At 48.3% G+C, this 24,516-nt stretch overlaps 1 long non-coding RNA gene across 7 annotated transcripts in view; it reads right to left on the bottom strand.

Annotated features, from left to right (window-relative positions):
- Positions 1-15,090: 15,090 nt before the first annotated feature.
- The window catches only part of LOC118633076, a 269,140-nt gene continuing 259,714 nt past the window's right edge, over positions 15,091-24,516 (bottom strand). For 6 of the 7 annotated variants that reach the window (XR_004960143.1, XR_004960144.1, XR_004960142.1 and 3 more), the window contains 4 exons: positions 17,299-17,359; positions 16,092-16,238; positions 15,774-15,993; positions 15,091-15,205 (listed from right to left, as the gene is read on the bottom strand). This is a non-coding gene — a long non-coding RNA (uncharacterized LOC118633076). The other variant, XR_004960140.1, reaches the window with a different exon arrangement.

The raw sequence follows: 24,516 nt of genomic DNA, 5'->3' as shown, positions 1-24,516 counted from the left end.
GCAGTCCTGAGAGACCCAGGTTTGGTTCCCGCTAAGGGCATGTACCTCAGTTGCAGTTTGTCCCCGGCCCTGGTCGGTTGTGCGGGTGGCAGCCACTCGATGTGTCCCTTCACATCGATGTTTCTCTCTCTCTCTCTGTTCCTCTCTCTCCCTCCCACTCTACCTGAACAAAAAATGGAAAAATGTCCTCGGGTGAAAATAAAAAACAAACAAACAAAAAAAATAAAATGCTTCTTAAAGATTTAGATATTTTTGAGAAAAGGTGTGAGAATATATTTTCCTTCTTAAAAGAAATAATGATTCTCAACAAGTATAGTCTGATCACTGGAAAATACAGCTTAAGACAGTGGTTCTCAACCTTCCTAATGCCATGACTTTTTAATACAGTTCCTCATGTTGTGGTGACCCCCAACCATAAAATTATTTTCGTTGCTACTTCATAACTGTAATTTTGCTACTGATATGAATCACCATCGGAAATATGTGTTTTCTGATGGTCTTAGGCGACCCCTGTGAAAGGGTTATTTGACCCCTCAAGGGGTCGTGACCCACAGGTTGAAAACCACTGGTTTAAGAGAAAGTGCGCTCTTAAATCAAGAATTACCAAGGTTCTGAAAAAAAGGCAATCTAAAGCTGTCAATCCAGACAGATATCCAAAACATGTCGCAACCATTCCAGAGTTGGCCAAAATGTGCCACTTTCTAACAAATCAAGAAAACCTAGTTCCTGTAAGAAAAGATCCGTGTGCACAGCAAAACCTGATGACGGCCCGCTGGTGTGGACAGTCACCTCCGAGGCGAGGGTCCACACGCACCTGGAACGCACGCACCCCTGCAGCTTCTGCTGCCACAGAGGCAGCGGACATTTACCAAAACAGAAGGAAGACAGAGAGGAAAACCTTACGGAGAGAAACTCGTACCCACTCATATGCTCCCAGGGGCTCGTCCAAGGCCAGGCGTGGTTACAGGTAACACCTCACAGGTGCCTGAGCTGTGAACATGCTGTTCACAATGTTCTGTCTCCAAGACAAGACCTACTATGTGCAGAGCACTGACGGGGATGAACAAACAGAAATTGCTGTCCCTACACCCGAAAGCTTACGTGCCACTGGGGAGAGCACGGTAAAGCACCTGTTACATACTCCAAATCAGGAATCAGAAGAGTCTTAAAAGACAGGCTCTATCCCCACTGGGATTTTAGGGTGACTTTAGGATAAGGCATACACCCCAATACAACCCGTGAATAAGGCAGTACTGTATCAACATTCTATACACATAGAATAATGCTTTTTTGTACGTGCAGTAGAGTCTCTGATTTTAGGAGAATGAAGAATAAAACCTGGATAAAGATCACTGGGGAAATTTTATATCACAATGAAAATGAAAAACAGTATGAGTAATTTGCTCTTGCCAGTGGTCTCTGCGTCACAGGCAGGTGAGCCAGAGGGTCCACGGGAGGCTGCGTGGAGGACCAGTCCCACACTCACACCCCACTCTTCTCTAGTGACCTGTTCCCCTTCAAAACCAGAAACTCCCATCCCAGTGCTTCATTCCCACTGGCCGACAGCCCTGTAATGTCAAGAAGCGTCACTCAAGTGTTCATCAAAAGAGAAGGCATTTCCACTGTCAGCGTTGATGACTCGCTGGGATACAAACGTCTGGCCCTTGTTAGTGGATCACCTTGGTGCCCTTTCTGACTAGACAATGGGATCGGTGGAGAGCACTGGGCCTCCCTGACGTTCCGACTGCTAACCTTTCAAGGGTAACAGACACTGTCCAGAGCTGCCAGGGGAGGGCGTGGCCCCAGCACAGGCCCGCATCTGGGGCTGAGGTCTTCCTTGGTTTAGCAGCTGCAGCACCCGCAGAAAGGAAATCCCTCTGCACCTCGTTGGGGCAGGGCCTCCTCCTTCCCACTAAATGCAAAATAGGACCAAGGAGAGGCCTCACTTCACTGCACAGATCCGTCTCCCTCTTTCGTAGTCAGCTGCTGTTGTCCACGGCACAGAGGTGGTCAGCTGCACGTCCTCTGCTTCCATGTGCCACCAAAGAATAGCCAGGGTTGGCTTTGTGGGAGGGACAGAAACAGCCAAGGCTGGCCATGTGCTCAAGCTCAAATTCCAGAACTATAGGTACCGAGGGGCTGGGAAGGGGCAAGTCTGACTAACTCTCCACTGGTCACTGCCCTACTGCCCCGGGCAGAGCGGAGCCAGCTTCTAGCCCATGCCCAGGCCCACTCCCTGCCTCTTCCTCCTCAGCCACAAACCAGGAGGCTTCCTCCCCCGCTAACTCCTTGTTTTCATGGGCTTTAAGACCTCGGTATGTGTTTCCAGCACAAAAGTTGGCTGATACTCCCATGCTACACCCACCCCCTTCAGTCTTCCTTGAAAAGAGCCCCAGGCTGACTCCATGATTTCAATACCTGGGAATAAAGATGACAAAGCCTGTCCTTGGAACACAACCCTTTTGCTAATGGGGGGGGACTACTGCTTGAAAATAGGGCACTGATTGTGCAGCCCAGACAATGAGCAAGAAAAGGAACTGGGGAAGGACACCTAAATAACGATACAAAGGAATGGATGCACCTGCCAAATGTGTGCAGTGGACAGAGGAGGGCCTGAGGGCGGGGCGGGGCGGGCGGGGCCGGCTGGTAGGCTCTGGATGGGAGGCCGGGGCCCTGCGGCTGGGCGGCTGTCAGATCTTGGTGGGAACTGAATGCTCGCCTGTGCTCTTCTGAGACTGGCCTTCACCCTGCGCCTCCGGCCTGCCTGATGACCGGGCCGCCCCTCGCAGGAAGCTCCGCTCTGCGTTTCCCTGAGGATCTCCCACTACGAGCTCGGGGGGAGATGAGCCCTCCCTACGCAGAACTCTTCTTCGTCCAATTCACATCAAAAAGGATTTCCAGCCCAGCCGGCGTGGTCAGTGGACTGAGCAGCGTCCCATGGACTGAGGTCCTCGTTGGATTCCCGGTCAGGGCACAGGCCCGGGTTGCAAGCTCCATCCCCAGAAGGGGGCGTGCAGGAGGCAGCCGATCCCTGTTTCTCTCTCACATCGACTTTTCTCTCTCTCCCCCTTCCTCACTCTCTAAAATAAACCAGTAAAAATGTTTTAAAAAATTAAGAAAGGATTTCCATATTAGCTTCCCTACCATCTCTTACACACGGTGACCTCCCCAAGATCTGCAGAAATATTTTATCATCTTAATGTTCTCAGGCCTCCAGAACCCAGCCTGTAGAAGGGGCTTGGGGTTTATCAATTTTAACTGAATCACAAGCAGAAATAGAAGACAGAGATGAGTGAAAACTGACCCTCAGTCCCCCAAGAAGCAGGAGGCCCAGGGAAGCCTGAGAGCGGATGCTGCGCCCGGCCTCCCGAGCTGCAGCGCTGGACCGAGCTGGGGAAGGGGGCCCATAGCAACGGCGACAGGGAAGAAAGCAGAGGCAGAAACGTAAGGACGAGCTTTAGGGCTGGAGGGCGTCCAGCCAGGCCCAACCTGCCCGGTTCAGTCTCTTTCTGCTTACGCCTGCATGGGCGGCAAGTAAAGCCGCGTTCTAGGTGACACGATAGGAGTCTGTCACCAAATTAACACTGCACAGAAGACAAGCCACACAGAGTCAGCAGCCCAAGTGAGAACATGGTTGATCTGGGCTGAATCAACTGTTTCTTATCACTGGGTTTTGAAATAATCAGCAATCCTAGCTGACTACAGTCCAGTACCTGATCTTCTTCAGCAGGCTGGCTGCCCTGCAGGGGGCGACTCTTCCTCCCTGTGTCCCAAACAGCCCTGTCTACAGTCACAGATGCAACAGCACAGGGGCGCATGGGGACCTTCGTTCTGCCCCGGCGCCAGCCCGCCCTCCGGAGGGGACCACTGTCAGCGGTGTCTCCACTCCTTCCCGAACACGTGCCCCCCCACCGCCTGCTCACTCCACGTGACGGGACGCGCTCACGTTGTCCCCCCGCCGCCGGCTCACTCCACGTGACGGGACACGCTCACGTTGTCCCCCCGCCGCCTCACTCCACGTGACGGGACACGCTCACGTTGTGTCCCCCCCCCCCCCGCGGGCTCACTCCACGTGACGGGACACGCTCACGTTGTGTCCCCCCCCCCCCGCGGGCTCACTCCACGTGACGGGACACGCTCACGTTGTCCCCCCCCCCCGCGGGCTCACTCCACGTGACGGGACACGCTCACGTTGTGTCCCCCCCCCCCGCGGGCTCACTCCACGTGACGGGACACGCTCACGTTGTGTCCCCCCCCCCCGCGGGCTCACTCCACGTGACGGGACACGCTCACGTTGTCCCACCCCCCGCGGGCTCACTCCACGTGACGGGACACGCTCACGTTGTCGCCCCCCCACCCCCGCCTGCTCACTCCACGTGACGGGACACGCTCACGTTGTCCCCCCCCCCCGCGGGCTCACTCCACGTGACGGGACACGCTCACGTTGTCCCCCCCCCCCCGCGGGCTCACTCCACGTGACGGGACACGCTCACGTTGTGTCCCCCCCCCCCCGCGGGCTCACTCCACGTGACGGGACACGCTCACGTTGTCCCACCCCCCGCGGGCTCACTCCACGTGACGGGACACGCTCACGTTGTCCCCCCCCACCCCCGCCTGCTCACTCCACGTGACGGGACGCGCTCGCTTGTCCCCCCGCTGCCTGCTCACTCCACGTGACGGGACGCGCTCGCGTTGTCCCCCCCCACCCCCGCCTGCTCACTCCACGTGACGGGACGCGCTCGCGTTGTCCCCCCCCACCCCCGCCTGCTCACTCCACGTGACGGGACACGCTCACGTTGTCCCCCCCCCACCCCCGCCTGCTCACTCCACGTGACAGGACGCGCTCGCTTGTCCCCCCGCCGCCTGCTCACTCCACGTGACGGGACGCGCTCACGTTGGCACACACAGCGCTGGGTTCTCTTTCCGCAGCTGCACAGCCCATCGGCCCACCCAGGAGTGGCCCGCAGTCTGACCGTCACCCTGGCAGACATCTGGGGAGTGTCACTGCTTTGCCCCGCGTGTGCATGCTGCACCCCCACAGACCCTGCCAGCCCAAGAGCTCCTTCCCTGAAGCAGCAGCGGATGTCGGCCGCGGCATTTGTGAACTAAGGGTCAACAATCTTATGGCTGGAAAAATAAGTTCCCATTACCTTTCACAGGCTCTCTACCTGGGCTTGCTTTTTTGTTTTTTAATTTAATCTTTACCTGAAGATTTTTTTAAAATTGATTCTTCAGAGACAGGAAGGGAGAAAGAAAGAGAAATATTGATCAGCTGCCCCCTGTAAATGCCTCGGCCTGCGGCTGAACCCACAACCTAGGTGTGTGCCCTGACCAGGAACCAAGCCTGCAACTGAAACTCCAACCACCTGCTGAACCACCTGGCCAGGGCCCCATGGGCTTCTTTTTTTTTTTTTTTGGCATTCATCTTCAGACAGAGGGGGAGGGGGGGAGAGAGAGAAACATCAACGTGAGAGAGGCTCATCAAGTACTTGCCAACCACATGACACCAACCGGGCCGGGAACAAACTGCAACCCAGGTACGTGCCCTTAGCGGGAACTGATCCCGGGCCTCATCAGTCCGCAGGCCGGCGCTCTAACCGCTGAGCCAAACTGGCCAGGGCCTGGGCTTCCTTTTTACTGGCATCTGGTGGGATCCAATGATCAGATGCCGTTGAGGGACACTGTGAACGGAACAAAGAGGCACAGCGCTGGGGTGTCAGCTGATACCCAGCAGCAGAACCCAAACAACCAGGTGAAATGTCCCACCACCACCCTTTAAAAATTAATACATGTTATAGACCTTTGAGGAAATCATTTGTGCCCACAGCTAGGGAACACGTGTCTGCTGGCACATCTCACGCCCCAAAAACCAGAAGCAACACGTCATTGTCCTTCCTGTGCCCCAGCCCTTGAGCAAACACAGGTCACGGGAAGGTGCTCACTGGTGTGCATCCATCAGACAGCACGGAGCAAACGCCTGACTTCTGCTGCACAAAACACTCAGATTTCCACACACAGCTGTCGTCACCAGCAGGGGCACTGGAGTGCCGCCGGTCTTCACGGGTGGGGAGGCGCGGGGGGCTGCAGCAGCCTCCTCAGAGGCTTCAGAAGGTTCCGGAGCAGGGAAGGAGGAAGTGAAGAGGGAAAGTGGACATTTTCCGAGATGGACACTTGCAGACACGCCTTTCCTACTTCGACTTGAACACTTGTGAATGGTGTGATTCCCCTGTCACCGCTGGGAGGGCCGCCCTGGGGATGGAGCGGGGGCGGCGGTGGGGGGGGGGGGACGGGACATGCACAGAGACACATCTGTTTTCATCGGGTGCTTTTAACAGTCAACTTCTTAGTAATCAAACAAATGTTAGTGTTTTCACTTGTTTTTGGTATTAGACCTTAAAAGGAAGGAAAGGGTACAGGAGAAGAGACAGGGATTCCCCATAAGAGGGCAACCACTGGGCTGAGCTTGTGGCTGGGCCGGGTCCTTTCCCCTTTCTGGGTCTCAGTTTCACCTTCAGTGAAGTACAAGGACTGGAACACAGAAGTCCAATACTCCCTGTGAGTCCTCTCAGAAGCCACGAATCTAAGGCTGCGTCACCGAGTGGCCACTGGGGTTTTAGAACGAGATGGTGTGAGGGCCACACAGCAGAGGGGTACAGCGCAACCGTAAACCCCCATGGACCTGGTGTGGCCACAGTAAGCAGGCAGACAAGAGAACTGACATTGTATACCATAAAGCTGTAAGTACATTTTAACTTTCCAGGGTACACAAACTGAGACCCAAACAAAGCAAAATTTGGGGATGTAGAGGCAATCAAATGAAATGGATGATTTGCTCTGGGACCCGAGGGGGACGGCAGTGGAATTGATCATGGGCGGAAGGATGACCGCTGTCCCCAGAAAGGACACAGCTCTTGTGGCTCCGCTGCTGAAAGCCAAGCTGGAGACGGGGAAACGGGACCATTCAGATCAGAAAAGAAAAAGCCTAGCAACTTAACGTCCAGAAATTTTGCAGTCGGTTAATTAACGCAAACTATGCCTCACATGACAGGAGGGGACACGGACAGGCCGACGCCAGGTGTGATGTCAGGTGCCTCAGGTAAGTTTTAATATTACTTCAAAGTTGCGGGAGCTGGGTGACCATCTAAAATCACAACAGCATTTATGAAACTAACTCTAGAGACTGGGCTGCCCTGGGTAACCCAACGAGACCGGCTGGCAGGGTCTTCAGAAGGACCCCGAAGACCCACTGCTGCAGGACGAGGCACAGCAACAGAAGTCGCCATGGGAGACTAAAGGTAAGACTTACACAATATGTAGTAATGGGGGAAATAATTAGGATATTTTCATGTGAAAGCATGAAACGAAACAGCATATACCATGCACGTCGATGTATACAAAATACTGGCGAGAAACAGATGCAATGCTGAGCCTTTCAGGGGACGCCGCCAGTGAAATTCTTCTTCATACATTTTCTTTCTAAACTTTCATGCTTCCCTAATTTCTTCTAATAACATTTTACAATGAAAAACAAGTTTAAAACGCATGTATGTGTTTTTTTTACAAAGAGGAACTGTTCTTCCTTAATGGTGTTTATTACCCAAGTAGAGACCCAATGCATGTTTTCCGTTACTTTACTTACAATTTCCTAGATGCTGGAAGATTTGGGACCAACCTTAGAAATCTCAAAAATGTTCAACCGTGTTTTAGAATTTTTGAATAAGCTCGAGTCTGATGCTCTTAGTTGATTTGAAAGATGGATGAACCATCAAAGACTACCTATATTAGTATCCAGTAAAGGGACAGACTGACATGTGGCTGGGGCACAAACTAGTCCTTTACTAATCTAGAGACTCTGTTAACCACACCAAGCTGTGATGTACTTTAGATGATTAAAAATAACACATTTCAAGTTAGAGATGTAAGTATATCTCCCTCCCCCTCCGGTCTTTGATTTAAACTTTACATCTCAAAGGGGCGAAGTGCACAGGACTCCTGTATGTCGCAGTCAGATCTCTGATGGCTTTCCTCAGACTGCACTGGGACGCCCTGACACGGGGCCCAAGGGGCGGGGCATGTGCCAGGACCTTAGCCAAAAACCTGAGGAGCGAGCACCACTCCTGGAAGAACCAACCACCAATCACGGTGCCTAATTTCCACAAGCCAGGGTATGTTAGAAGAGCAAGATTCAAATATTTTGACTTGTTTCAGTTAACTATGACTTCCACGTCGACAAACCCAGTGGTCAGTTCTTCGTCGTCTTGCTCTGGACATTTTGGGTGCGTTTCCCACAGCTGGCAACGCTGTCCTCCCTGAAACCGTCCTCAGTAGGCTTCCGTCCAGCTCAGTCCCTGAGCCGTCCTTCCACCTCTGACCCCGCTGTCTCTGTGTCCTGTCAAACCTCAATGGTGCTGTCGTCAGAAGGCCCATCTCAGACCCTTCCCTACTGGGCTCACCACTCTCCTGCCCCTTCTATCACCTGCGTGCTTCACAGCCTCAGGGTGCACCCCAGGGGCCACCTCTGGAGCCACGAGCCCAAACCCCAGCTGCCATCTCAACCTGGGTGAGCAATCAATAGCTCAAACCCCGGAGGCGATTGGTCTCCCCTGCTTCCTTCATCCACTCTGGACAACGTACTTAGCTTAACCAAACTTCGTCACAAAACTAAGCCCTCTGTGCACGTCCTTGTAAAAGCCAGTTTGAGCAAGATTCCCATCAACTGAGTTCAACCAGAACCCCTCTGCATATCTGGTCACCCTCCACCATCCCCGGATGGCTGATGCCTGTTCGTCCTGGACTATCTGAATCGAGTCCTCTCAGATCTATTTAGCCAGGACCCTCCCTTTACCCCTGATGATTTTCTCTTAATAATTTTCCACCCACGGACCCCCACCCTGTCCCTTGGCTATGAATTCCCATGTACCCTGGCTGTACTCGGAGTTGAACAGTCTGTCTCTCACATAGAAGATCTCACTGCTGCCCTGGCTCAGCGGCTGGAGCGTCGGCTTGCGGACCAGAGAGTCCCGGGTTCAATTCCCGCTAAGGGCACGTACCTTGGTTGCAGTTTGTCCCCGGCCCTGGTTGGGTCGTGTGGGTGGCAGCCAGTTGATGTGTCTCTCTCACATCGATGTTTCTCTCTCTCTCTCCCTCCTTCTCTCCCTTCCGCTCTATCTGAAGATAAATGCAAAAAAAAAATGTCCTCGGGTGAGGATAAAAAAATAATAAAAAAATAAATGGAAAAAAAAAAGATGTCACTGCTACGTCCCTATACCTACTGTGATACCCTGAATGAAGTCTGCCTCACTATCTTTAACAAGAGGAAATGGCCCTGGCCGGTTTGGCTCAGCGGTTAGAGCATCAGCCTGCGGTCCAGAGAGACCCAGGTTCGGTTCCTGCTAAGGACATGTACCTCGGTTGCAGTCTGTCCCCGGCCCTGGTTGGGTCGTGTGGGTGGCAGCCACTTGATGTGTCCTGTTCGCGTCGCTCTCTCTCTCTCTCTCTCTCTCTCTCTCCTTCCCACTCTATCTGAACAACAACAACAACAAAAGGGAAAATGTCCTTGGGTGAGAATAAAAACAAAAAACAAAAAAAGCAAACAAGTGGAAGTGTATTTTAATCCCCTCCACCCTGGCCAGGCAAAGGCTTCCCTATTCCAGTAAATGGCAGATGCCCCTTCCAGCACCTGCCCGACGAAGACCAGGTGCAGTGGACTTCCCTCCCTGCCCAGCAGCCGAGCGTCAGGAGTCCTGGGGGCACCACAGGCATCCCAGTCCTCTGCTTCCCCTTCCAGGACACCCCGAATCCACCACCTCCCACCTCCTCCTCCGCCGTCCTCGTCCTGCCACCATCAGACCTCGCTGGGTTATTCCAAGTGGCCTCCCAACAGGTCCTCCTGCCACCAGTCTTGTCCACCCAGCGTCTCTCTGCAAACCAGCTTCCAGAGGGACCCAATAAAGCATGAGTCAGATCTGTCCCACCTCAAGCCCATCAGTGTCTCCACATTTCACAGAAAGACTGAGTCCGATCAGCCTGAATGCAGACTCAGTCTGGTCCTGTGACTTCCTGACCTCATCTCCTACTCTCTCACTCGATGACTGCTTTGGCCACAATGGCCAATCTGCTCTCCTTACAATACGCCAAGTCCTTGTTCAAAGGCCTGTGCATCACTGACTGTTTGCAGGGGCAGCCCCTTCCCTCCTGCAGCTCAACCTCTGTGGCTCCTCCCTTTCCTCCACAGCACCTATCAGCTCACAGGTACGCATTCCACCCTCCCAGTGCCCTGCCCCACAGAGCTTGAGCCCAGGGGGCTTGTACCTGTCACTCATCATCTGAGCAAGCTGTCTCATAGAAACACAATGCTTGCCACATACATAATTTTAACCACACGGTTAAAAGTAAACAGAAACAGCTGAAATAAATTTTAATTTATTTTACTTAACCCAATATATGCAAAATATAGTCAATCCAATGTATAATCAATAAAGAATTATTCAAATATCTCACATTCTTTTTTCCATATGAAGCCTTTGAAACACTTTGTAGACTTTAAACTCACAGCACATAGAAGCTCTGGCTAAGTGTCCAGTGCTCATGGCCACTCGTGTCCGGTGGTTTCCATGTTGACGGTTAGGCCTACTATACTTTATTGCGTGTTTATTCAATTGTTTTAAAAATGATTGTGCACAATCCACTAAATTAAGTTTCTAACCTACAACTGGGTCCCCATGCCCACTTTGAAAATCACTGTCCTTAGTGAACTCGAAGCGTGCAATCTGTAATGAATGACTTTAGGGCACTTCCTCGGGCCTCCAGGGCCTGCTCAGGACCCTTTAGGGAAACAGACTTCCCAAGAAAAGAGGCTTGATGGGCAGGGCAAGGAATTAAAAATCCATGACCATCCGCTGACTGAAGTCATCACAGTGCAGCCAATGATGCAAGTCTGCTTTTAATTAAAAGGTACTTTTAAATAACTCACTGCACTGCCAGATAATTAACAAAACATCTAATTACCTAAAATTATATACTACATACATGCTAATATAAAAATTCAAGGGAAAATCTGCACAGTTTTCACACTTCAGAAAGAGTGTATCTGAATTGAGCAGAAATCCGTCAAGTTCCCCCTTCTCTTCTCCTTCCTCCCCCCACCCAAGGCAAAGGCCATGGGGTGCAACAGTTTACATTTGGGATGAGGTACAAACGATTGATCTGCGTTTTCCATTTCTACAAAATCTCACTCACCAATAATCTTTGAAAAAGCTCCATGAACTTCAAATCCAAACTCAGCCCTGGGCAGAAAGTATCAGCTCTTAAAATGGCCTAAAAATAAAGGCTGTACCATCCATGTTATCTGGTCTTTCAAAGTTCTGGAGGTCACTGGATACAAGGGTGCGCAGTCAAGGCTACACGATGACCTCCCCTAAGCAGGGGCTGTTGTTGCACAGCTAAGCTTCGCATTTCTCCCCGAGGTTTCTTAGTTACCAAAAAAGGACAACCGTTCCTGCATCTCTGTTACGCTGCTACACTGTCACCTGAGCTGGGAACTTCTTGACAAGATGCTCAAGGTGAATCTTATGCAGCTGGGACATGTGTGCCCTTAACAGACAGAAGAGCAAAAATATCATCGTGAAAAAGTGAATGAAACCATTTGTTATTTGGTTTTGTATTTTTGATTGTTCAACTGTGTAAAACACAGCCCCTGGATAACGGCTGCAAATATTGTCCTGGCTACGAAGTATGTCTTCATGCACATTTCAGCAAGCGTCTTTTGCTTGAAACGAAAGCTAGTGAGCATATTTCCCTGGAAATCAATATTACATTTTTTTCTTTGAAACAAACATTCAGAAAACAGCTCTTGTTTACGGAGTGACTTAGTTTAGCATTATGGTCGACAATGTTTAAAAACAGCTAACTTTCAAATTCTAAAGCATAACTGCTGACAGGTCAAGTCAGCTCTGTGGAAATATAAACAACATGAAAACAGTAATTTCCCCCCAATTCCATCTCTTGTGAGAGCTTTTCATTCAGGCCACTTTGTTCCATTTAGTACTGAGAACTCGTACAATTCTGAGGTTGCAGGACAGTTAAAAATGGAAAAGTTTGGATGGACCGTGAACACACTCTGCTAAGTGAAAGAAGTGTCACAAAACACACACAACACTCGACTGGATGTTGTGAGCGGGCTTGGCCGGCGCCTGATACAGTTAGAAAGTAGACACTGTTGCCAGTGGCTGGGGAGGGCAGCGACCCAACGGGCATGGGCCTCTTTCTGGGGTGACAAATGTTTTGACACTGGATTGTGATGATTGCTGCGACTATACAAACACACTGAGCAGTGCCCTTTCAATGAACGAATGTACTGTGTGTGAATTATATCTCAATAAAGCTATTACCAAAAACGTGCCATGGCTGATAAAATTCACAATACTGACATGAAAGATACAAGAAAATCAAGTTAATCCAACATAGTTTCCATTTAATACTATATTACATAAATCCCTGACCCCTGGTCTCCCTGTTATAGAACACATTCTCAGAGCAACCACTATCTGCCTTCCTAACACATGTCCTCATCCTTCAGTGCCCGTCTTCCTCTGCAGTGTAAGCCCTCTGAGGGCTGAGGACAGAGATGGTGTCCTTTCTACACAGTACTATGATCACAGCACCTGACACACATCATCATGAAGTATCTGCAGTAGAAACTAACATCTGTATGCATGTAGTATGTACATCTGTATGAATGTATGAATGAATGAATGAATAAAATTATTGGATTGGGGCAAGTCAACTAATCAAGTTGATGTGTACTAACTGTCCCCTGAAGTCTGTTCTCCAATCCTCCCACACTTGTGGTCACCCACATAGAGACATTTTCCCAGCAGCCACTGCAGCTTCTTGTGATCATATGAGCATGCTCTTACCAATCAAATGTCAATGGAAATAGTGTGTGCAATTTTTAACTCATTCGCTTCAAAAAAAATCACTTGCTTAGACGTCACTGCTTCAACTATGTAGATAAGGGCAAATCCCAAAGTAGGAGGGCACAAGAGGGAGAGAACCTGCCCCGCCCACGATGCTGGCTGAGTTGTTATGTGAGAGATAAGTAAACTTGTATTGTATCTGTCATTGCATGTTTAGATCTCTATGCTACAACAGCCTAGTCTGCACGCTGACTGTGGCAGCGCAGGCACGTTGTGTCTGTGTGTGGCTGTGGGTCTGGGGGAAGCCGGAGGGCTTCAGGGCTTAACGAACAGACTGACTGGTGGTTTCTGTTCAATGAGACCCTCCCCCCGTGTCTTCATAGCAACTTCATGAATTAATAGGCACGTCATTCAAATGCTGAATGTTACAAAGAGGTCACTTTGAATGGATTTAACTCAGAATATTTTCATTATGTAAATATTTACATCACATACATATACACTCTCCAAAGAATCAATGAATACATTTTAAATGGCTGAATAGTCAATTTTTGCTTTTTGTAACCAAGAAATAATTTGCAATATGTAAGACACAATGAGTAGAGTCTATAAGAATGAATTATAACTCCTTGATCTAACAACAACAACAAAAAATAGCTCAGATTGAGGGTGGGGGAAAATTGCAATGGTTACAAATTCTTTTAGATTGTTGAACTTTCTCTCAAATAAGGTGACTATTAAAAAAACGAACCACCAGATGCAATGTGAAGTTTGAAGATGCTGGTGTTTTAAAATAACCATTTATTATAATCCGTATGATCTATTGTCCTCGATTCCCAATGCCATTCAGAATTGAATACAAGATGATGAATTTTACAAATTATATTTGAATTTGAAGCAAAATGTATGTGGGTGAATTACCAATTGGGGGCGGGGGTGGTAGGGAGAAACTGATACACAAACCGTATTAAATCACCAAACCAAAGCAACCATGATAGAATGACATCTATATAATTGTGACCAGAGCGAGCTGTCTCTTTACCTCCAGTCTTGACATTCTAGATGACCTTGGGTAAGTTCCTAACCATCTAAACTACCCCCGTTTGTAAAGTGGGGATTATAATAATTGCCAGCTACCTCTCAGGAATGCTAGCAACCAGAACCGTTTTATAAAATGCTCAGATCTACTTGGAAAAAAATTGTTAATACCACTACCAAGTATGATGACTGTTATTTATGATTCTTCAGACCTTTGTAACTAAATTTGAAAAATGGCTTCATCTGGTTTTCTGTTTGCCTGACCACCTTCTGCACATAGCCAGTTGTTCCATAATGCCAACGCAGGCAGATTTATTTGCATCTATGCTGACAGCTAATGATTCCCAGATTTCAAATCTGGGCATGGCATTTACTAAGAGCTCCTGGCATCTACAATCTGCATCCTTCTCGTAGTGTGGAGGGTAGTGCTGGTTTCTTACCCACCACTGGGCAGAACAAACTTGTTTTTCTTTAAGGTTTATTCACTGGGAAGAAACACTAACCGTTCTATCCACTTTAAAAATCTGTTCCTAGATTTTATATTTTTAACAAACCTTTTTTTCCTTTATATATAAGAGCTCAAGATATATGAGGATTAGTTTTGTTTGTTTGTTTGTTTGTTTTTTCATCCTCACCCGAGGGCATTTTTCCATTTTTTGTTCAGATAGAGTGGGAGGAAGAGAGAGGGAAACATTGACGTGAAAGGGACACATCGAGTGGTTGCCACCCGCACGACCCAACCAGGGCCGGGGACAAACTGCAACCAAAGCACATGCCCTTAGTGGGAACCGAACTTGGCTCTCTTTGGACTGCAGGCGGATGCTCTAACCACTGAGTCAAACCGGCCAGGGCATGAGGATTAGTTTTAAAGGATCATTGAGCTTGTTACAAGGTAAAAAAATTTCATGTTATTTATTACTTATTTGAATCCAAATACCTTAACTTATTTCTAAAAAAATTTTTAAATTAGAGTCAAAACACAGATGGAATTGATATTGTAGCAGAAAACAAAAAGAATTAAATAATAAAATGTTAACTGGGGGTTGGGAAAAAAAATCAAGTTTATTTTAAAATACATCAACAACAAAAAGTTGTAACAACAACAAAAAAATTGAAGTTGAAAAACCTACCAAGATTGAGTACAAACTCTTACTCTGAGCTTCCTAGCAGTCAAGTCAACATAAAAATGTTGTGATGTTGTTATTTAGCTTCTTTGTGTCACAAGAGGAGGCATCAGAAGAAAAATGTACCTGGAATTTAAAAAGGGTTCCTTGAGCAACAAATAGATCCTGAGACGTGGAAGCAGAGAACCAAATGAACCCTCAGATTGGGGGGTGGGGCCAACCAAAGAGCTCGCACACACATACACACAGCCCACGGACACAGACAAGGGGAGGAAGCAATGAATGAAAAGGGGAGGGACATCTGTAACACTTTTAACAATAAGGGTAAATTTTAAATAAATAAATAAAAAGGGGTTCCTTATGTTCAGGATATTACATAATGCAACTATGTTCTTGACAGTAATTATGAAGAAATCATGTTTTGGTAATATAACATTGAATGTCAATTATAACTGAAAAATAATATATTTTAAAAGAAAGTATTTTTTTCTCTCTTAGTCCACACTAATGACAAATTTTAGAAACTTTTGTTTTAATCAAACTCACCCGACTCATGATATTTGTAACTTTGAGCAATATTACAAAATTTGGCAAAATCACATTGCACAAATTTGATTACGTCCATTTTCTGACCATGGGTATAAGTGTGGACGTTGTAAAAACATCGAGTCGGAAGAAAATCATTCATGCTCACCGGAGACTCCAGAGCAAACAGTGAGAGCCTCCTGAGGACGTCCTGCTTGAACAGATACAACTCTCTCTCCAGCTGATCTTCAGCTTTGCTTGATCATAATTTGTAGCTTCATCAGAAAACTTTGCTAACAGCACGCTGGGTTAAGCACGCAGCACGGTTTGCAGGAGAACCCTGGGCTGAGACCGCACCGGTTCCAGAGACGAGGACACACTCTGAGGAGCTGAGCAGAGGAGCACGGCCCGCAACACAGGAACATCACTGTGCGCCCTTCCAGACAAACCGAGGGTTCCGAGAAAAGACGAAGCTTTTCCTTCTTACCAAGAGAAGACTGAGTCTCAGCACAGGGAATGCTCTGCAGAAGCCATGCTCTGAGCTGACAGCCCAAACCGCTGGCTGGGATCCCCCCTTTCCAGGCTGGACCATCCAAAAGAGACCGTCCTCGAAGGACCAACGGGTTAATTCAAACTACAAAGATGGTGAGAGGCGGCAAGCTGACTTTTTGGCCCGGATCAAATGTGCCGAAACGCAAGTAAGGAAACAAATCATTACCCTTGTGATATGTTCTAGAACCCCCAAATCTGGGTGAGGTGAAGACAAAGTGACATAAGAGTCTTCGCCTTTCAAAGGTTCCACGAGAAAACTGCTCAAGGGGAGCCAGGAGCCTGTACCTCACAGACCCAGGGACCCGGAGCAGCGAGAGCGGGGCACAGGCTCGGGGCGGCCAGCCGGGGCAACCTGCTGAGGACAGACCGCGTCCGTGCTGCCGAGGGCACACAGCTCTGGCCCAGGTTCAGAAACACAGGGAAGACACTACCTGAGGAACCTAAGATGTTAAAATGACGCGAGACCCACTGGTAGGAGATGAAATGCACACTTTAGGGATAGAAAATGCGCACGCACAAGCCATTTCACCGGAGTGCTCCTTGTCCAACCTCCCAAATGTGAATGAGAAAATTCATTTAGCTTTGATTAATCAAGCAACATTAGTCTCTCAGAAAACTTCTAATTTTAAAATCAAGCACTTGTCTGATTTTTACACAAGGTTAAGGGACAAGGCACTGACATCACAGGGCAGCCCCACACCGTTCGGCAGTGGCATCCATGTGGCATGTTGCTGTGGCGCCAGGTGACTAATTTCTGAAAGAAGTGATTCTGAAACTGCTCCATGAACATCAGTCGGATGACACGGCTTCAGCTCGGAACACACACTTGCGTCACTCGTTCCGGCATATTCTTTCTACGAAATCACCACTTTTGTACTGTGACTGCCTGTCTAACTTCCAACCTACCATTCAACATACCCCCCGAAAGTTCAGCGTCAACAGAGGGGAAATGTTTGATATTTGGGGGGAAATGTGACTCTATGGACCATTTCTTAAGGGCAATCTTTTCTTTAAAGACCTTCCAAAATGCGCCACATACCCACTTACACAAACACACACACACTCTGGGAAGCACGAGACCAGAAGACACCTGAACCCAGGTGCCGCCCCGCACCTGCCCCGCTGACAGTATCTGTGTTTACCTGTTCTGGCTTCTGCTAAACGATCTTCAGTCACAGTCACCTCAGAAGGTCACTTCTCACCCTGGAAACAAAAGAGAACATCACAATCTGAATGTCAAGAGAAAGTGGGAACCACCTCTTTTTCCTGGGAGAGGAAAAGAAAGCAGAACGAAAGGACTAGATTATATTTGATGGCAAGTGACTTTCAGAGTTAATAAAAACAAGCCCAAAGACCTCCACTTTTCTGGACCGTACGCCTCTTCAAGACAACAAAACAACCCTGATGGAAAAAGTGGAGGTGAAACAGTTCAAATTCTGCGTATGAACTTTTTCTTGTCTTGCCGTCTATCAATTTATTTTCATGTGGAATAATACATGAGTCATAGGTCTTTGTTTTTGGAAACCAGACTGCTATTTGAGTGGTCTGTTTGGTGAACATCACCCTCTGATTTCATTAGAGCAGGGGCTTCCTCTTCTCCCTTTTCGGAGGAGGTGGTTATTGCAGACAAGAGGCGGTGGCCACCCTGGGCCTTTCGGAATGAATGAGAGTGTCGCGGTGTTCAGTCGGGGAGGGAAGGGCTGATCAGCTACTGAAAGCTGTTCTTAGAATGTTTTCCATTTAGCACATCTACCAGATTAGATGAACTAAGTCAAATTAAAATGGTTCGTGTCAGATGAACCACACAATTGAAATCGAGTTGCCAGGATAAAGGAAGGATGACACTTCCTCGCACGTCACTCCTCGGTCCACGCCCTTACGCGGGCAGAACAGCACACCACCCTCTGAGGACGGCACAGGCTGCCCCTCTCTGCCCATGGAACTGGGCCAACATGAGGCACCAGGGCAAAGAACAACATTTCTTTACTAATTTAGATCAAGTTAGCAACAGGGTACAGGATTCATTCCACATCCATTAACCAAATGCTCTTATGATTTTTTTAAGATGGTGAAATTATATCATTTTACTGAAATGTTAATATCCTACTACTCACTCTTCAGAACAACATGTAATAACATGGTTTAAATTTCATACAGACTGTATTCCTGCTCATCCCTCTGCTGCGGGCCCTTACGGTGCAAGGCAAACCTCACTGACAAGAGTTAAATCCTACTCCACGGGGGCTAAAATTCTGAGAGTGGGGCTTTGCTGTGTGCTCTCTTTGAGGGATTGATCCAAGGCCAACTTATGACATTCCCACAAGCAAGTGTATGCAGATTCTTGCCATGAAGATTGGAAAGAAATACAGGCTCTGGGTGAAATCATAATTTTCATGTTTACTCTAAGAGGAAATTGGAGGTTTTCACCATAAATGTTCACCATTTGGGTGGGGGAAAACCCTAGCTCTGAGACTTAAAATTACTATTTTGCAACCTGTCCGAACCTTTTGTTTTTACACAAAACAATTCAAACAGAAAATGGCAGTCTGCACTTTCCTGTTGATGTGTGAGTCCCCAGGACAGGCCTCTCCAGTGGTGGGGATCCACCAGAGGGCAAATGTGAGGAGGATGCCGAGCAGGGGCCCAAGGGCCCTCCCGGCAGCGAGCGCGTCCGCAGAGCAGCCCGGCCACACAAATCAGAAGAGCTCAGTAGCTAGGAGGTGCAGGGATGATCTCCCACCTCACAAACCCCATCTCCACCCCCCATCCCAGGCTCAGGGGAGGTGAGCCGGGCAAGCCCTGCACAGCGCACAGACCTCCACGTCCCCACCCTTCCGCCCCTTCCGCGGGCACTGCCTCTGCCGGAGCTCCCCCGCCGGCCCTCCTGCTTATCGACGGGATCGAGCTTCTCTGCGTGGTGGGCGCTCAGATCTGTAAATGCAGACTCTGCGGTGCAGATGAGACTGCTGTCACATAGGCCTGGCAAACAATTGGCCTTATTACAATTTAATTTTTAAAAGCTGCTGGAAATGCCTGCTTGGAACAAAGTTCTCGCGCGCCCTGTGCGGCCGGCAGGGCGGTGCCGCTGAGCCGCTGTGGCTCCCGCAGCCTTGGCTCGGTGACGTGGGGTGGAGGCTGGCGCCTGCACATCAGATCCCCCGATTTATCAATACCAAAGCAATACAAAGTCGGTTACATGTCCACGTGGAAACTGCCGCAGGCCACCTCTCCCTCCTGGGGAAGTTCCGCACATCTTAGCGCCTTCTCGGACCTGCCCAGAAAGTGATGCGTTTCTGTGGACTTCAGCTTTTAGTACATGTTAGCAACGTCATCTGAAAGATACTTCTCTGGCTTTGCTGAGACTAGATTAATAGTTCAACAGCTGATTGACATCATGCTGAATTAAGTGCAATGTGTCAATATAGCAGACAAGAGGGCACAGTTATGGGGCCTAGAAGAATAAGAAATCAACCACCAGAAGAAAATCTGCATTTCATTTTTTCCAAAGTATAAAACTTGTTTCCAAACTATACTTGCTATTTTTTAAACAATCAGTTTGCTTATCAAATCTTTCAGTCATTTACCTAAATGCTTACGGGCAGCGTGATCGCTAAAACTCAAATTATATGATTATGTGAAGCTTTCAGGTTAAAAAAAAAGATAAAAGAAAAATATTCTTTTCCAGCCCACTTGTCTTCTAAAAAAAATGCAGTCAGCATATGAATTGCGTTTTTTTTTTTTTCCTTTTTCTTAAGTTTCCTGTTGGTTTTAGACTAAGAAAGCGAGCCAGGGATACGGTTAATAGAATCACTTCTTTCCTTCACATCATTCTCCACACTTGGATCCTGGGCACTCGAGTCACCTGTGCGGCCTCTCCCCTGCTGTTCCATGGCCACATGACCCTGGGGCAGACACCCACGGAGCTGTGCCCCAGGTCAGGAGAGCGCCAGTCCCTCCCCTCCTGAGAGCTGGCCTCTACACCCCTGACAGGTTACACGGTGCGTCCCTGTCACCTTCCCATGGGTACAGCGGCCCCCACTTAATCCGTGTGGTGAATGGTACACCGTGCTAACTGGTGTGGCTTACCTGGAACCAAGTTGCAAGTAAATGTGGAGGTGTGATTTCATCTCACAAGATGGCAAAGAACAATATATCCTCTATTTTCCCACAGAAAACAGCCCCCTTCTCTCATGGCAGTTCGAGGGAATGATTTGCATCAGGGTTTCTGAATTATATTTCATTTTAACGACTGCACAAAAGTGACTAAAGGATGGCCAACATATGCCGTCTCGAACTTCAGCCCAACAAATGTTGGCTGAGAAGCTACTGTGTGTCCTGTCACTGGGGATGCAGGGAGGTGACGGCTGCTCCTGGCCCAGGATGAGGCAGCAGCTTAGCAGTTCCTGCTTGGCCGGAGGACCCTTCTCCTGACGTCCAGAAACATGGTTCAAACTTCCCGTACTTCCAAACACTCCAATCAAATGCCATATCCTTCGTTAGAGAAACAGATCTACATGGGCCAATTTCCAAGCAACTGGAAATTCTCTTCAGTGAGTCTTGGCTCGTGGGCTTTACTGTCTCATCGAAGATCTCCTGGACAAGCAGGAGCACACCAACACAAATCGGCTAGCTAAAAATCTGATACAAGCGTAACCTCATTTTCTGCACTCACGAGACAATCCGCTCAGAAATCAACCCCAGCGTGTGTTTCCTCCTCTTCTATTGACTTAAAAATTGGCCACATTTTGAGTCAGGTTTACAAACAAAAACAAAAACAAAAAAAAAAGGGAAAAGAAAGAGAAGGAAAGAGAAAAGAAGGAAGAAAAGAAAAAGGAGACGAAACAGAGAGAACAAAACAGGGGGAAAGGAGAAGAAGGAAGGAAGGGAGGAGACGGGAAAGTAAAGAAGGGACAAGGCAGCCGTGTGGTTCCGGCGCGGGGACCAGAGGCCACTGTGGACCGAGCCTGGCTGGATGGTCTGCAGTGAGGACGCGTCGCGGTTTCTCACTGTCCAGGGAAGCTAGCACTCTGCATCCACCTTCCCCACATCCCCTCCCACCGCCGCAGAACAAGACTTCCTTCCTCCTCACCCTCGGGGACCCTCGCCAAACCGCAGGACCTAGCTTCGGGGTCCACTGGCAAGGAAACCCTCAAGCCCCACACGTAAGCCACGTGGTGTGGGCAGTCCTGGAGGAGGCTCCCGGTGATCTCTGGGCTGGCAGCCCCAGCAAGTCCACACTGGCCCACACTTCATTCAGAAAAAGCACTCTCTTTCCGTACAGAATGTAAAACCCTGAGCACGGCCATGTGAAAATATTTTATAGTATCCTTTAACAGCCTTTAAATGTTGAAACCTAAAAACAATATTTGCTGTTTTCTCTTTGAAGCGCGAACAAAGCCTTTGTTTTAAATTTACCTTCAGTGTGCAATAAGAGTTAATAATCAAATCCATCCCAACCCCCACACATTAAACAAAAAGATAGAAGAAATGCAAATAGCTATTGTCATGGAAAGTTAAAGTACCTGTCTGTATTTTTAAGTGAAAACTATTATCTCTATCAATCAAAATTTAAGAATACAATAGGGCTAATCACAGAAGGTGCTCTGACTGAGTTACTTCTCCTCATAAAAAAGTATTTTTCCCCTTGAAAACCCAGTGTAAAAGTCATATACTTACAATTAGATAGGGTATTTGTAATTTTATTATTAAAAACCTTCAGCAGCCTCACTGTTAATAAATGTTTCTAAGTCTTTAAAGTGATTTGTACCCGAGAAGACCCAAGTCCTCACATATTTTAATAAGGTTGATACAATTTTATTTAAATCTTACAGTTCCCAGCTGCGGGGGAACAGCACACTCTTCTGTTGAAAGGAGTGACTCAAACCGAGGCCACAGTGACTGTAATAAAACTCCTAGACCAGGGACACAATTCCCAGTCCCCGAAACATCCTCGCAGAGGACATGCTCCCTCGCATGGCTTGTCTTCCTAACCGGTGATTCACGTGGAAACTGTGACGCTCCAAACGGAAGCAGCATTCCGCCCTGGCCACCAGCACAGTCCAAGTGCACAGTGCATCCATTTCTGAGTCTTTTCTTTTTAATTCAGTTTTAAAAACACTGCATTAGCCCCTGAATATGGTAATTTCTAAAGAAAGCACAGGAAAAAAAAATAGCAAAATCTAGTAAAACAAACAGCTCAAGATTCAAATTCCTAGAGCCAACAGTTAAAGGGGAGGCCATTGTGCGGCTAAGCCTGGATGGATGTCTCCACCGCGGGGCCAAGGGGCTGCCTGTCAGCCTCCCCAGCAGGATCAGATTTCCTTCCCTGCAGACCGCCTCTCTGAGCATCAGGGCCAAAGTCTCAGTGCTGGTCACACCAGTGAAAAGCCCCTTCCTCTGCACTGGAGGAAGCCTCCTGGGGCACACCCTGCCGAGGACCCGTGGACAGCCCCGCTTCTCTCCACACTGTTTGAAGCCTGTTAGAAACAATGGCAGCATTATCTCCACGACAGTCACAAAACAGGATTTGTTAGGACAAAGAATAATAAAGCTGCCCCTGCTCCAGCCTCCAAGTTCCTTGGTGCCCCTCCCGCCAGCCACAGCTCAGCCGCATTTCCTAAGGGCACCTGTACTTGTCCATTTCAAGGGCCAGCAAGTGACAACAGCCCAGGAACCGGACGCTGTCAGGAGGCACCCAGAAGAGCGGCAAAGTAGCCTCTTAACATGTGTAAAACGAAACAAAAGTAGCCTTGGCTTCCCACACACTTACCAGCTCATGGTGAGGCAGGGAAGCTTGGGGCCCCAGAGGCAGTGTTCACAGGAGAGAAAGTTGAGAGTTGGAGGAAGGAACTCGGGCACTGGGAAGCCTCGGGCGCTGGGCTAGGGCTGGCGGCAGAGGGAGGCAGGACTGGAGGTATGTGGGCTAAACACAACAAAAGCCTACCCTAGATTCACTGTGCAGGAAGAGGCCCCTTTGCATAAACACAAACACTCAGCAAATGAATCACTGGCTGGATAGACGCCCCTGCGCCTTCTACCTGTCCTCTCCCACCCGGGACTCCGCAGAGCAGGGGCTGGGACTGAACCAGAGACAGCTAAACGTTATGTAGCTATAATAACAATTAAAATGGATTGCATTCATTAGCAGTTAAGCACTGACTCCTGGGGAGGGGAAGGGAGGGGAGGGGCAGCAGGGCTGCTGTTAGATGTGCAGCTACTCCACCAAGACCCGCAGACCAGGCCAGCACCAGGGCGCTCATGGGGGCCCAGCCACCATCACTGGGAGGTGGAAGGGCCACGTTTTTCAGCCACAATTGAAGGCAAACGTAGTCGTCCTGTTTCTCTGCTTTGACACATTATAAACTGATCCTTGTGAGTCTATAAAAAGGTCTATTTTATATATGTGTAAAATATACACATATAAAATACAGAAACATTTATGTACATGCATGTACCTGTGTATATACTCACACATATAATATTCACGCTTATCTAGTTAAAGAGAATAAACCAAAAAATGCCACTTTACACTCCTTAGTTCACTAATGATTTAAGGAAAATAATTTGAATTGTTCAAAAATACATCCCGAATGCCTGCCTTTCAAATGCCATCAGTCCGTGACCACTCATCTAAAAACATTGCCCATGTATTAGAAAGGATGCTTTCAACTGAGTGGTCTAACCACTTATAATTTCAATTAAATAACATAATTACAGTCAACAATTTTCTCCATTTCGGCAGAAAGTATGCCGTACCTCAACATAATCTGTCCTCAGAAGCAAGGGACTGAGGGGGGAGCAGGCGCTGGGAACTCTCTGCCGCCGCACACTCAGCCTGACTCTGCTGGAGCCCGGCTCCGCGTGGGTCCTAGTGGCCTAACAATTCCATTAATTTTTGGCAGTTTGAATGATTTTGATTGAAACGTAAATAAGGTTATGCTCAGCTAGTAATGTCTGATGCACCTAGTTCTTTGGGGGCACGCCCAGCACCGTGGTACCACAGGATGTGTCCGGTGTCACCTGGACTAGAACAGGGTCGGACCCTCCAGAGCCTCAGAGAACGTACCCCAGTTCTGTTAGCCACGGGAAATAGGTGGTTTCTAGTTCAAAGCAATTTTACTGTTTATACAGCACTGTTTTGTGGCTGTATCAATCTGCCACAAAAGCATAAGAATATTACTGAAAAGTCTAAAAAATTGCAAACAAACAAAAAGCCCATTTCAAACGTATGTCATGATATAACATGAAGACAAGAGAAACAAAATTAAAAGATTCTTAAAGTCTCAAAGGATGAAACGCAGGATACCTATTCTGTTGTTCACCATTTGTCTTAAACGACCTTCCAAAGGAGGTGTTCGATA

This window comes from Molossus molossus, unplaced genomic scaffold (assembly GCF_014108415.1).
Source record: "Molossus molossus isolate mMolMol1 unplaced genomic scaffold, mMolMol1.p scaffold_m16_p_18, whole genome shotgun sequence".
NCBI classification, from domain to species: Eukaryota; Metazoa; Chordata; class Mammalia; order Chiroptera; family Molossidae; genus Molossus; species Molossus molossus.
This window is presented reverse-complemented; position numbering and strand designations above follow the sequence as displayed.